The sequence below is a fragment of the Mus musculus genome, chromosome 2 (genome assembly GCF_000001635.26).
Source record: "Mus musculus strain C57BL/6J chromosome 2, GRCm38.p6 C57BL/6J".
Lineage (NCBI taxonomy): Eukaryota > Metazoa > Chordata > Mammalia > Rodentia > Muridae > Mus > Mus musculus.
Window position 1 is genome coordinate 48,308,710 of NC_000068.7, and position 15,110 is coordinate 48,323,819.

At 40.2% G+C, this 15,110-nt stretch overlaps 1 long non-coding RNA gene across 1 annotated transcript in view; it reads right to left on the reverse strand.

Moving 5' to 3' along the window:
* Positions 1 to 15,110, reverse strand: part of Gm13481 (predicted gene 13481) — a 395,046-nt gene that overhangs the window by 246,490 nt on the left and 133,446 nt on the right. Inside the window, exon 2 of the long non-coding RNA NR_166463.1 lies at positions 1,276 to 1,451. This is a non-coding gene — a long non-coding RNA (predicted gene 13481). The remainder of the gene's footprint in view (positions 1 to 1,275; positions 1,452 to 15,110) is intronic.

Sequence of the window (15,110 nt, forward strand, 5' to 3'; positions counted from 1 at the left end):
CCTTTTTCCCTTACTGCTTTTAATATTCTATCTTTATTTAGTGCATTTGTTGATCTGATTATTATATGTCAGGAGGATTTTCTTTTCTGGTCCAGTCTATTTGGAGTTCTGTAGGCTTCTTGCATGTTCATGGGCATCTCTTTCTTTAGGTTTGGGAAGTTTTCTTCTATAATTTTGTTGAAGATATTTGCCAGTCCTTTGAGTTGAAAATCTTCATTCTCACCTACTCCTATTATCTGTAGGTTTGGTCTTCTCATTGTGTCCTGGAATTTCTGGATGTTTTGAGTTAGGATCTTTTTGCATTTTGTATTTTCTTTGATTGTTGTGCCAATGTTCTCTATGGAATCTTCTGCACCTGAGATTCTCTCTTCCATCTCTTGTATTCTGTTGCTGATGCTCGCATATGTTTCCAGATTTCTTTCCTAGGGTTTCTATCCCCAGCATTGCCTCACTTTGGGTTTTCTTTATTGTGTCTACTTCCCTTTTTATGTCTTGGATGGTTTTATTCAACTCCATCACCTGTTTGGTCGTGTTTTCCTGTAATTCTTTAAGGGATTTTTGTGTTTCCTCTTTAAGATCTTCTACCAGTTTAGCAGTGTTCTCCTGTATTTCTTTGAGTGAGTTATTAAGGTCCTTCTTTATGTCCTCTACCATCATCATGAGATATTCTTTTAGATCCAGGTCTAGCTTTTCCGGTGTGTTGGGGTGCCCTGGACTGGGCAAGGTGGGAGTACTGGGTTCTGGTGATAGTGAGTGGTCTTGGTTTCTGTTAGTAAGATCTGGTAATCTCTGGAGTTAGTTGATTTAGTTGTCTCTGGTTAGAGCTTGTTCCTCAGGTGATTATGTTAGCCTCTATCAGTAGACCTGGGAGACTAGATCTCTCCTCTGAGATTCAGTGGTCAGAGCACTCTGTGCAGGCAAGCTCTCCTCTTACAGGGAAGGTGCACAGATATCTTGCATTACGACCTCCCTCCTGGCCGAAGAAGAAGGCCCAAAACAGGACCTGTCCCGAGGCTGAGTTGCTTTGGCCTGTCCCAGAAGCTGTTAGCTTCTGTATTCTACACTCTCACCTGTGCAGAATACTCTCTGAGGAGTCCTGGAACCAAGATGTCTGATGCTGATGCTCAGGCAAAGCGCTCTCGGGCTGGGCAGACCCCTATCCTCTGGCCGGAAAAAATGGCCGGATGTCTAGGGCCCTGAAAGGGGGCTGTCTTAGAAGCTCTGTGGCTCCCGCCTGTCCCAGAAGCTGTTAGCTTCTGTATTCCACACACTCACCTGTGCAGAGTTCTCTCGGCAGGGTCCCGGAACCAAGATGTCTGCTGCCGATGCTCAGGAAATGTGCTCCCGGGCCGGGCGGATCCCTATCCTCTGGCCAGGAAAGTGGCCGGATCGCCACCAGACTTTCTTGGGACCCAAAGAGGGTAGCAGCAACCAAATAATGGAAAACAAGCCTAAAAAAAAAGACAAAACCAGATAGCTACACAAATAGACATCTCAAACATGGTGACTCCAGATGTATATAACCACAAAGCCAGACACATGAACAGTAAGGATAGTATGGCTCCTTTAGATCCAGTAACTGTACTAAAGGTCCTGTACATGAAATTTCGCTGGCACACAAAACAGGGACCTCAAAATATTAATTGTTAATATACTCAAGGACTTAAAGAAGGAATAAATAAATGCCATAATAAAGATCATAAAAAGACAGTCAGAGGAAATAAGAAAACCAGTTTAGTTCAATGGTTCTCAATCTGTGGATCATGACCCCTTTGGGAGCCAAACAACCCTTTCACAGGAGTCACAAATCAGGTGTCTCGTATATCAAATATTTACATTGTGATTCATAACAGTAGCAAAATTATAGTAATGTAGTAGCAATGAAAATAATTTTATGGAGCCATTACAACACAAACTGTATTAAAGGGTTGAAACACTAGAAATATTGAGAACCATTGGTTTACAACAAGAAAATAGAAGTAAAAACACAAAAGAAAACCAAAACTGAAGTAAAACTGGAAATGATAAACTTAGGAGGTCAAACAAAAACCTCACCAGTAGATCACAAGATATGGAAGAATTCCATGTCATAAAAGGTAAGTAAGAAAAAGTGGGTAGCTCAGTCAAAGAAAATGTTAAATCAAAAAAAATCAAGCATAAAGTATTTAGAAAATCTTGGATACTATGAAAACCCTAAACTTGAGAATTATAGGGATAGAGGAATGAAAAGAAATTTAAATTAAAGCCACAGGAAAAAAATTTAATAGAATCATTAAAAAAAATCCCAATCTAAAAGAGAAGGTGTCTGTCAAGATAAAAGTACACAGACTATCAAATAGAGAGGACCAGAAAAAAAATTACCCCACATAATAATCAAAACATTAAATGTACAGAACAAGGAAAGATATTAAAAGCTGCAAGGGGAAAATACCAAGTCACATATAAAGGCAGGGCCATTAAACAGCACCTAGTTTATCAATAGAGACTCTGAAAGCCAGAAGGGCCTAGACAGATGTTCTCCAAACTCTGATAGACCACTAATACGAGTGCAGATGACTATATCCAGCAAAACAATCAATCAAAATTCCACAATAAAAACAAATTTAAGCTAATTCTATCTGCCATTCCAGCACTACAGAGGGCAATAAAAGGAAAACTTTAATCTGAAGTGATTAGCCACATCCAAAAAGACACAGGGAATAATCCCAGAACAGTAAATCAGAAGTGGAGGACTCATACCATAAAAACATAACAACAAGAATCAATGCACATTACTCATTGATGACTTTCAATAAAAATGGTCTTATTTTCCTATTTAAAAAAAAAAACACCAATTAACAATTTAAGTTAGAAAAAAAAAGGATCTATCCTTCTGCTTCATGCAAAAAACATACATTAACATCAAAAGTAGACATCAGCTCAAGGTAAAATGATTTGTAAAGATATTCTAAGAAAATAAATTCAAGAAGCAAGTAGGTATGCCCATTTTAGTATTTGACAAAAGAGACTTTAAAACAAAACTAATCAGAATTAACAGGTAAGGACATTACATACTTACTAAAGGAAAAATATCTACTTAGAAGATTCTGCAATTCTAAATATTTATGCACAAAACTCAAGGACACATGAGTTCATGACAAGACTACTACAGCTAAAATCACATATTGACTTTTGACAGTGATACTGTGTAACCCAATACCCTACTCTCAACAGGATACACAGACAAAAACAAAGAGAAATGCTGCAGTTAAATGGCTTCATAAATCAAGTGGACATAGCATGCATCTATGGAACATTTCAACCAAACACTAAAGAGTATGCTTTCTTCTTAGAAGATCGTGGAACATTTCCAAAATTTGCCACATTCTAGGGCATAAAGCAAGTCTCAACAAATATAATAAAACTGATATAATGTCATGCATCCAAGAGTATATCTAAAAGATTATCTGCCATGATCAACTTGCCTTCACCTCAGAGATGTTGTGATGATTCAACATACATAAAGGAATAAATGCAATCCACCACATACAACAAACTGAAAGACACACAATATACCTCTTACAAAATCCAGCATCCTTTCATTCTAAAAGTCCTGTAAAGACTTGGTATACAGGGACACATGTCAACAAAATAAGTGTAATTTATTGCAATCCCACCGCTAACATAAAACTAAATGATGTGAGATAAAGTCAAAGAAAGCATTTGTACTAAAATCAGGAACAAGTCAAAGATGTCCACACTCACCATACCTATTTAACTACTCATAGTACTTGAAGTCTTATATAGTAGAACAGTAAGAAAACTGAAGGAAAGCAAGAGGACACAATGTTGAGATGTGTTTTTATTTACAGATAGAATAATTTTCTATGTAAAAGATCCTTAAAAAATGACCAGGAAACTTCTACAACTGACAAACTATTTTCACAAAGTAACAGGATATAAAATTACCACAAAAATCAGTATCCTTCTAATATACAAGTGACAGATTGAGAAAGAAATCAAAGAAGCAATAATAGCCTCAAAAATAAATCATGGGATAATTCTTATCAAGCAGGTAAAAGCATTGTATGATAAGAACATTAGCACACTGAAGAAGACACCAGAAGCAGTAAGATTCCCCATGCTCATGGATCAGTAGGATTGATATTATGGAAATGGTTATAATACCAAAAGCATCTACAGATTCAAAGCAATCTCTACAAAAATTACATCATAATTCTTCATAAAAATTGAAATTTTTTTCAGTTTCATATGGACACACATGGATACACACCCACATACACACCAAGGGTGAAAAATGACAGGAGAGCTAAAACTATCCTAAATAATAAAACTAAAGGAGACATCAATCTTCCATATTTCAAACTGTATTACAAAGCCATAGTAATAAAAAAAAACCAGCATGGTATTGGCATAAAGACAGACATGTTAGTCAATGAAATTGAATTAAAGGTATAAATACAAGTCTCCATACCAATGGACAGCTAATTTTTGACAGTTACCAACAGGGAAAAAGGCAGACTCTTCAATAAATGGTGTTGGTCAAACTTGATGGCTATATGTAGAAAATTCCAAATAGATCCATTTCTTCACATTTTTCAAAACTGAACCACAAATGGATCAAGTACCACAACATGAGAGAGGGTACTGAATCTGAATCTGATAGAAGAGAATGGTAGAAAAGGCTTGAACTCATTGGCACAGAAAAGGGCTTTCTGAGCAGGATACCAATAGCACAGACACAAAGACCAACAATTAATCGGTGGGACTTCATGAAGTTGAAATTTTTCTTTACAACAAAGAACACTGCCATTTGGGAAAAGTGGCAGCTACAGAATGGAAAAAACATTTTAGAAATTACATATCCAGTACCTAAAATATATTAAGAACAAAAAGCTGGACATTAAGAAAACAAATAACCCAATTTAAAATATAGTACAGATTTACATGGATTTCTCAAAAGATGAAACACAGCTGGCCGAAAAAGACTTAAAGAAATGTTCCACATCCTTCGCCATCAGTAAAATGCAAATCAAAACTAGTTTGAGATTTCATTTTACCCCAGCCAGAAAGGCCAGGATCAATAAAACAAATGACAGCTCATGTAGGAAAAAATGTGCAAAAAGGAGAATACTTTTTCACTGCTAGTGGGAATGTAAACTTGAACAGCTACTGTGGAAACCAGTGGGAAGTTTTGCAGGCAGATGGGAATGGATCTACCCCAAGATCAAGCTTTACCACTCTTAGGAATATACCCAAAGAACTCCACAACCTATTACAAAGATACTTGTGTAACAACCCAAGACAGCATAGAGATTACTTCCTCTTTGTATTCTTGCTGAGGCATTTCAGATAAAATTAGAATTCGATCTCCTTAATGAAGAATACCATGGAAAATGAATGGTCAAAGATGCCCTAGCAAGCTTATCTCAGTTTCTGTTAAACTACCTGCTTATGCAGAACCCCCTCTAACTAACTGCTAATCTTAGCTCCTCTTAAACCACTTGCTTTTGCAAAGACCCCCTGAGCAAGGGGGAACATGGTTTTTCCTTCATAAATCCCATGCATTAGATACTAAGGGTTCCACTTCTCTCCCAAATACCTGAGTTCAGTCCCAGCTACCTAGAATAAAGACTACAATTGACTGTAAACTGTGTGTCAACTCTGGTGAGCTCCCTGTATCATGTGCTCATCCATGTTCACTGCTGTTTTTTCATAATACCCAGAAACTGGAAACAACTTATGAATGGATAATGATATGTAGTATATTTACAGAGACTATTATTCAGCTGTTAAGAAAAATGAAAATGTGAAATTTTCAGGTGAGTGAAACTGAAAAAAAAAAGGAAAGAACTCTTAAGTAAGGTAACCCAGATCCTAAAAGAAAAATATTGTATATTCTCTTTTTTATATATGCACATAAGCTTTTAAGTTTTTGATATGTGTGCTATAGTCTGAATAACCATAGGTGTTAGATTCTTAGTAACAAACCAGGGAAGAAAAGAGGATCTACCATAGAGGGAGAATAGAATAGAATGTTATGGAGAAGCTAGAATAGGAGAATTAAATAAGGAGAGTGTTGGGAGAAAAGGATAAAGGGAAAAGGGGTGAAAATGGGGAGGGCCAAACTAATGACCATTTGAAAACCCATATGGAAACCTGAAACTTTAAAAACCTCTCTCTCTCTCTCTCTCTCTCTCTCTCTCTCTCTCTCTCTCTCTCTCTGTGTGTGTGTGTGTGTGTGTGTGTGTGTGTGTGTGTGTGTGTGTGTGTGTATTTGTGTGTGTGTGTGTGTGTGTGTGTGAAAGGAATCTAAATGACATCACCAAATAATAAGGGAGACAATGTTCTAACTAAACTTACATTATACCACCAGGTAAAACACCCAGTGCCAGAAGTGGGTTACATCTTGTTGAGTTCTGGACCAAAGGGGTCCTGTGGAAACTGCCAAATATCATTGGTTACTGCCAAAGCTATTGGTTAGTCTCTAAAGTTTGATGATGTGGCCCTGCTGCTAAAGACATGTTTACTTATGTTATTGAACACAGAGAGCTCAAGGTGGGGTCTTACTAGAAGATTCACCCATACTAACTAGTGTTCATGCTACTATAGAGAAGTATGCAAACTATCAGGAGAGAAAGATAATCATAAATATCACCTATGTACAAAACCTGGGACCTACCACAGTGACCTGCCTATAACATACACTGGCGCAATCATAGTGCAAATGTTATACAAGTAGCCAACCACTTCCTGTTTGGTTTTAAGGCCCACATCATGACACTGCTAACTTAGTCATGAAGCAGAGACTAGATAGGTCATGGGCCTAGGATTTAACCTACTACTATGCTAAAGGAATACAGAAAAAAAAAAGACATACTGCTACACCCATTGATCAGAGCACCACTCAACACACGTTAGAGAAACTTCTGCAGTCGATGACAACTAACCCAGACACCCACAACTGGAAAATTTACAGAGTATGAAAAACTTTAACATATTCAGTACTAATAAGATGTTTCCATCAAACGCCTCCCATCATGGTGCAAGATCTACTCAGAAGAGCAGGCAGAAACACTGTAATAACCAGTAGTGGTTTGTAGGGGGAGGTATTGCTTCCCTAATTGTTTTTTGTTTTTTTGTTTTTCATTTTACTTTTATTTATTTATTTATTTATTTATTTCCTTTATTATTTTTTTCTTTTTCCAATTTTTTATTAGGTATTTTCTTCATTTACATTTCAAATGCTATCCAGAAAGTCCCCTATACCCTCCCCCCACCCTGCTCCCCTACCCACCCACTCCCACTTCTTGGCCCTGGGCATATAAAGTTTGCAAGACCAAGGGGCCTCTCTTCCCAATGATGGTCGAGTAGGCCATCTTCTGCTACATATGCAGCTAGAGACACGAGCTCTGGGGGTACTGGTTAGTTCATATTGTTGTTCCACAGGACCCTGATATAGCTGTCTTTTATGAGGCTATGACAGTGCCTGGTAAACACAGAAGTGGATGCTCACAGTCAGCTATTGGATGGAACACAGGGCCCCCAATGGAGGAGCTAGAGAAAGTACCCAAGGAGCAGAAGGAGTCTGCAACCCTAATTGGTTCTTGATTGTGTCAATAAATGAGGCAGGAGCCAATCGCTGGGCAAAGGGGAAAAGATTCCTGGCCCCAGGAGGAAGAGAAGGGAGGGGGAGAGGGAGGAGACAGAGCAGGTGGTGGACTAGAGGGAGCGGCAGACATGTAGGTTGTAGCCTCCATTGAGTTATCTGGCTAATTTTAAAATATTAAGGCTGACTGGTGTCTTCCACCCACAGGGACTAAGGTGGGTGGGAGAAACAGCACAGCCTGGGGGGAGGGGGGTCGGTTGAGGGAGCTCCAGCAAGCATGTTTTCAAAATTACACACTACAGTGGTTTATGACTCTTCTAGGCACCACAAGACTTCTGTACAAAGGAACTCACAGTGATCTCGACAGCATGCACAAGAGCTGTACAGTTCCAAGCCGAATAGAGTCCCAGCCTTGAGAGCGGAAGTAAACACACAGGGCCCCGCCCTTAACCAAGCAACTATCTGTAATTGATACCTGTTGACAAACTGAAAGCCAGTTTTCTCCAGTGAAATGCCAGTGCGTATATCAACCTCACTCCAAGGCACCCAAGTGCAGTAGTAGCTGGCTAACAGAAAGGACTCGGATACTTTTGTGGACTTTATTTCGGGTGTTTTATTTGTTTGTTGATTTATTTACTTACTTATTTATTGTCTTTCCTATTGTCTTATTGATGCTTTGCTTGATTTTTGTTGTTTGGTTTTGTTTGTTTGGGGAAGGGGGGATTTTTTTTTTTTTTTGCTTGTGTTTTTGTGGGCTTCTTGGGCTTTTTCTTTTTATTGTAATTCAGCTTATTGAGTTTTGTTGTTGTTGTTGTTTGATTGGTTGTTTTGTTTTGTTTATTAAGACAGAAAAAGAACTTATTTTACAGTAAGTAGGAGAGTGGAGAGAATCTGAGAAGAATTGGGTTGGGGGAAACATGATCAAAACATATTGTATGAAATTTACCTTTCAACAAAAAAAAAATACAGTCTACTGTAAATACTTACACTCATCCCCACAATTTTAGATCTCATATAAATAAAATCATGAACATACACAAGGAACAAATGCCAATTCTTTCTCTTCCCTGTGTGTTTCTCATATTACTGAGGCTGAAGCAGAGTTCAAAAATATTCCTTCCTTATGAGGTCAGTGAATTCTGATCAGCCAGTTGTCTCTATAAATGCTTTCTCTTACACAAGTAGTTAATTCTGTAAGACAGCAAAAAACAGCTTTCAATCCATCATTCAGAGGGTAGGCGAAAGTCTTCCTTGGTGCTTTGAGAGATATAGAAGTCAAAGATTTTTTAACTGGGAAAAAAAAGCCTTTCTAATGTAAAATGACCATATTTGGGTCATTTCAGCATCAAGACACAGCAAACAACTGAAATTCCTGCTGCTAATAGTGGAGATAGTTTCAAGCAGCTCAGGCATACAGAAGGATCGATTTTTAGGGCAAATTATACTCGCTATGACCACAGACTGGGACCTCATGCATCCAGTTGATGGCTTCATTTACGTGGACACCAAGACCCCACCCCCAACCCCTGGATCAGCACTCTGACTTACACAGGGAAGAAAAAACGCTCCCAAGGCCCACTTGAAATTCTGATTAATAGGTTGCTCAGGTACCGAGCCAAGATTTGCAAACAGGCTGCTGCTGGCGGTGCTTTGTCCAGAACGGTGGCTCATGAGGGATGAATGGGGCACCCAGCGATAGAGCTAGGAACATCACTCAGGCAGCAACTTGCAATTCAGTCTCCAGTTTGTCTGTCTGCCCTCCATTTGGCACCACAGCCAGCAAGCACTCCAGCTGGGTAGCAGAACTCCAGCCAGCCCTCCTCACCTGAGCTGCCAAGTTTGGCAGTTGCCCGATATTTGCTACCCAGGCTCCCCTGTGAAGTAAAAGGAGAAGATACGCCATGCTTCTTAATGGTGGGGAAGCTGGAAGAGGGACGGGGCTGGTTGCCTTGTACCATCATCTTACATAAGAAGGTCAGTTAGTAAGGATAAAAAGAGAAACACTGTTTGCATGAGAAGATGATCTAGCAAGAATGAAGGATGTTCTGACTGGGATTTTTTTTTTTTTTTTGGCCATTTCTTCCCTCTGAAAAGCAAGCAAGGGCTTTAGCAATAGACAGCAACCAGCAACCGTAGCAGTGAAAAGCAGGGATACTCTGGCCTCCCACTTGCAGATCCAGCTGCTGCCTGACACTGCAGCACAAAGAACCTGGTTGAAAGGCAAAACGGTTTCAGGTTTTCCTGCTGTGGTCATTAGACATGTGAGCTGCTCTCAGAGGGTGTGTTGGGCCTGGGAAGCCAGGCACCTGTTGTCGGCAGAAACACAATACACTTATTGATTTGAGAGGGCTGCACAGAGTAACTAGAGAGGACACACAAAAAAATCCAAAGTAATAAATGGACCCATTACCCAATGACGTTGCAAAGGGGGCCTCAAAAGGAGAGCCATAGATCCAGCTTACTTATCTAAGGCAGTACAAAGCAGAAAGGATTGTTTATGGAGGTTGGAGGAAGGGCAGAGAGAGAGGAGCGAGAAAGGAAGTGCTGGTTAATAGAAATGGTGCTGTACTTCAGGCCATCTGAAAGAGCCCTTCTGATTTATCTTCTCCTGAAGCTGCAGCCGCAGCGATTGAAGTGACTATAATAGCCCAGGAGAAATGTTGGTGCTATTAGATGGGTGATTGATGGAAACGCTGCCAAAACAGCTAGGGAATTTGTCAATGTGTTTTTTTGAAGTTTGTAAATGATGACACTGGCAAAGTGTAAACAAACTCCGCTCAGCAGACACGTTGTGCGGGCCCCAAAACTGACACTCGTTTGCTGGATTGTTCCAATTAAGTATCATCAACTGGAGTGAGGCGCTCCCTTCTCTCAGGCCAGGGCAGCTGAGGCCTATGCAACATATACTCTTTGGTAAAGAAAGGTATCCAAGAAAGGGTGTTTTGTTTTGTTTTGTTTTTGTGTGTTTGTTTGTTTGTTTGTTTTTTAACTGATCCAAAGGAATGAGCTACCCAGTTGTTGCAGGGCACCTAGCAAAAGAAAGGCACTCGTTCTAGAGAGCTTTAGCATCTGAAGATTCAGAACCCCGTAGCACTGTGACCACTGTGTGAGTCACAAGACTTTTGTAAGGTCAAGGTGACAATTGCTGCCACTCTTGTTAGCTTGTTAACTGAAAATCTGATTTTTCTGTCAGATTCTCTTCCCAAAAATACTTCTTGGAGAAAGTTTCTATGTCCACAAATCATTTCTGATTGTCACTGGGTGACGACCAGCTGTTCATTGCGTTGAGCTTCTCTTCAATGTTGCTTTCTCCCACAGATTGTCTGGGTGAATTGTGATCCAGGCAGTGTGCCCATGTGAAGGTCCAGAAATGAAGAAGATCCAGAGAAGCTCTGGACTCTTCCAACTGATAATCACTCAACAGATACTGACATTACATAAATGGAAAAAAAAAAACTATTTCTTGTCTGTCTTAGCTACTAATGCTGTGATCAGACTCCATGACCAAAAGCAAGTTGGAGAAGAAAGAGTTTATTGGGCTTTAAAATAAATAAATAAATAAATAAATAAATAGAAAAGGCCACACTGTAGTCAATCTCTGAAGGAAGCCAGCACAGAAACTCAAACAGGGTGAGAACCTGGAGGCAGGAAGTGATATAGATGCTATGGAGGGTGTCGATTAGTGGCTTGCTCAACCTGCTTTCTTATATAACCCAGGATCACCAGCCCAAGGGTAGCCCCACCCACAATGGGCTGGGCCCTCCCACATCAATCACTAATTAGGAAAATATGGAGTTCTTTCCTCATTCTAGGTTTCACCCTCTTAGATGCCTATAGCTTTTGTCACATTGACATAAATCTAGCCAGCACACTAGCCAATCACTGTTGTGATGAGAACTGTGAGCAAGGACATGTGAACGATACGGGAGGCTTTTAAGATGAGAACTGGATAAATGCTCTGTGGGTAAAGGAAGAATTCCTTATATTTTAGTAGCATTCTAAAGCACATGTAGGAGTCAGGAGAGGGCACAGGAGAGGGCAAGAAAAGTTCCATACAAATGGGATACAAAGCTAGAGGTCCCAGAAGCATGGAAGGGCAATGTCCTCAAACCACTGAACCACAAAAAGGATAAAGTCATGAAGAACTATTAGATCATGTTAAGGACTTTAGCCTGCAATCTGTGTTTATATGAAAGGCCATTGGAAGATCTTGGGAAGAAGAATTACACATTTAAGTTATATTAAAAGATCATACTGGCTCAACAAGGCATGCCTCAAAAGCACGAAGCATGCATGTATATTAGTAATAAGGGCATTACTGCAGTGTTTCAGGTTATGGCTCATGATGGCTTAGACTAAGAATATAGCTACAGTAGTGAAAATAAATCAATAGACTGAAAGGCATTGGAGACGTAAAAAAAAAAAAAAAAAAAAAACCTGCTAACTGAGAGAATGTAGTGAGAAGGTAGGGGTGTCCCTCCCTGTTGTCGACCGTTCACCTGTGGTATGGATAGTGGTAATATCTTTTTTTTAAATACAGGTAAATGTCTATGGGGGCAGAAACAGGTCAAATAACAGGTTTATAATATCCGGTTGCTGGGAAGATAGCCCACTGGGTAAAACAGTTACCACACAAGTGTGGGATCTGAGCTCATAACCCAGGACCCGAACAATACTGTATCTCAGTAACCGATGTCTGTAACTCCAGGGCTGCTAAAGCAAAATGGGAGGAGGAGACAAGAGACTCTTGGAAGCTTTGGAACCAATACCCTAGCATGTACAGCACTGAACAACAAGAGACCTTCTCTCAAACAAGGCACTTTCACACATGAAGTGGGGAGTGTACACGCCTGTGTACATGCACAAACACACACTTACGTACATGTATGTACATACACTCATGCACACATACATGCATACACACACACCTCAGTATAATACTGTGCATGAACGTGTATACTCATGCACACACACACACACACACACACACAGAAAGAGAATAAAAGATAAAAGCCAAAATAAGGCAATGTAGATTTGTGAACAAAAGCCTAGGCAATTGTAAACTTCTATCCCCAGTAATCTGTCTTTTACTTTCTTTAAAATATCAGAGTCCTAAGGCAAGACAGAAAGGAAATCTGATACCCTGCAAAAATTCAAAACGGAAAATGCCATGCCAACTCTAATCATGATTTCAGAAGAAACAAACAAACAAACAAAAACAAAAACAAAAACAAAAACAAAACAAGAAAGCTCTAATATGAAGGAACCCTAGGAAGGCAGAGCGTAACAGATCTCAGTCACCATGAGGGATCAAAATCTCCCTTCAGGGTGTTCCCAGGAGCAGGTGTGGAGATAGGGCTGTGACCTCAGAAAAAACAAGCATGCCACGGGAGGCCATTGCCCAAGACAATGTTCCCACTCTTCTAGTCAGCAAATGGTGAACCGGTCTTAATTTTGTTCCTGTTATATTTTTAAAATATGACTCTGCAAGAAGAAATAACCTGAAATAAGTTGTATGTTTTCTGACAAGCTAAGTCAAAATGTTTTCCTGTTTTCTTACAAGAAATTTCACAATGAGAATTTTTAATTTAGAAAAAATATTTTTTTCATACAAATTTGAGAACAATTTGCCTCATTCTCCTTAGTTACTGCATCTAGCTCAAATCCTCTTCCCCACAAGGCTACTTAATTCCCAAGAGCACATTCCACAGCCCTGGTCTCCTGTGGTCACAGCCTGATTCTGGGCCTGAACCACGACATTCCCATTACACAAGGGATACAACAAGGAAGACAGGGCTGTCAAGATATTTTTATTCTCTGACACCTCAGAGGCAGAGCTGCTTTGCAAAGGGACAGCCAGACACATTTCCCACAAGGCACTGACTGGTGCTGAAAGTAACTTAACTTTCTCTGTCAAAGACTCTTCCTGCAGAAATGCAAAAGGAAAATGTGTACCATTGAAACAAACTGAAAGCTCGTCAGTATGATTGGCAAGCTGACTTCTCAGAAGAAGAAATAATTATTGCCTGATAATGGCAGCTTATATCAGACATGTGAATTTTCAGGCCACCATTTGTGTTATTGTAGGCTGCCTGACATCACAGGAAGTCTTTTGTGGCTTATGAGGCAGAACAGTGAAACAGTTTTGGCCTCATCCTTTGATGATGGCAGCCTCGGTGACAGTAGTGTAGACAACCATCGCCCACACGTCTGTCCCTGCTTGTTCTAACCACCAGACAAAGCAAATTAAAAAGCACGCACCTGGTGGGCCTGTAGTCATGGCATTCACCATTTTTAACTTAATAATTTTCCAAGGCAGATTAATAATCATTGTTAACACAATCTATTTCAGCCAAAGAACTATGAGTTGGGTTCTCATTTTACTGGCCTCTAAAACAAAACAGAAAAAGTGAAGAACACAGAGGTGGATGCTCACAGTCAGCTATTGGATGGATCACGGGGCCCCCAGTGGAGGAGCTAGAGAAAGTAACCAAGGAGCTGAAGGGGTCTGCAACCCTAGGTGGAACAACAGTGTGAACTAACCAGTAGCCCCCCAGAGCTTGTGTCTCTAGCTGCATATGTATCAGAAGATGGCCTAGTCAGCCATCAGTGGAAAGAGAGGCCCATTGGTCGTGCAAACTTTATATGCCTCAGTACAGGGGAACACCAGGGCCAAGAAGTGGGAATGGGTGGGTGGAGGAGTGGGTGGGAGAGCATGTGGGGGACTTTTGGGATAGCATTGGAAATGTAAATGAAATAAATACCTAATTAAAAAAAAAGAAAAATGGCACCTGTCAACTAGCAAACCCTAACCAAAAAAATAAAATAAAATAAAAAAGAAATTTAAAAGTAAAATAAGAAGAACTATCTCTTGCCTTCTAAATTCTGGAGCCCTTGCTGGGCATGTTCTTTTCAGCTCTTGAGTGACCCCCTTTTCTGCTCTTCTTTTCAGTTTTGTCTTAGTCGGTGTTCTATTGCTGCTAAGAGACACCATGATCACAGCAAGTCTTCTAAAAGAGGGCATTCAATAACTGTGTCTTGGCTAGGGTTATCATTGCTGGGGTGAAATGCCATGATGAGAAGCAACTTGGGGAGGAATGGGGTTTATTTCACTCACAGTTGCAAATAACAATTCTTCATCAAAAGCAGTGTGGGTAGGAACTCAAGCAGGGCAGGAACCTAATGGGAGGAGCTGATGCAAGGTCTTAGGCAGGTGCTGCTTAGTGGCTTGCTCTTCCTGGCTTGCTCAGCTTGCTCCTTATAGAACCTAGGACCACCTGTGCAGGGATGGACCCACCCACAATGGGCAGGCCCTCCCCACAGATCATTAATTAAGAAAATGGCCCACAGGCTTGCCTACCATCTAATTTTATCTAGACATTTTCTCACTTGAGGCTTCCTCCTCTCTGATGACTCAAGTTGACATAAGCAAAGCCAACTAACCCCTTGTCAACCTGACACACAACATATCACCTTTAAATGAGAACCTTTCCTTTCTCTT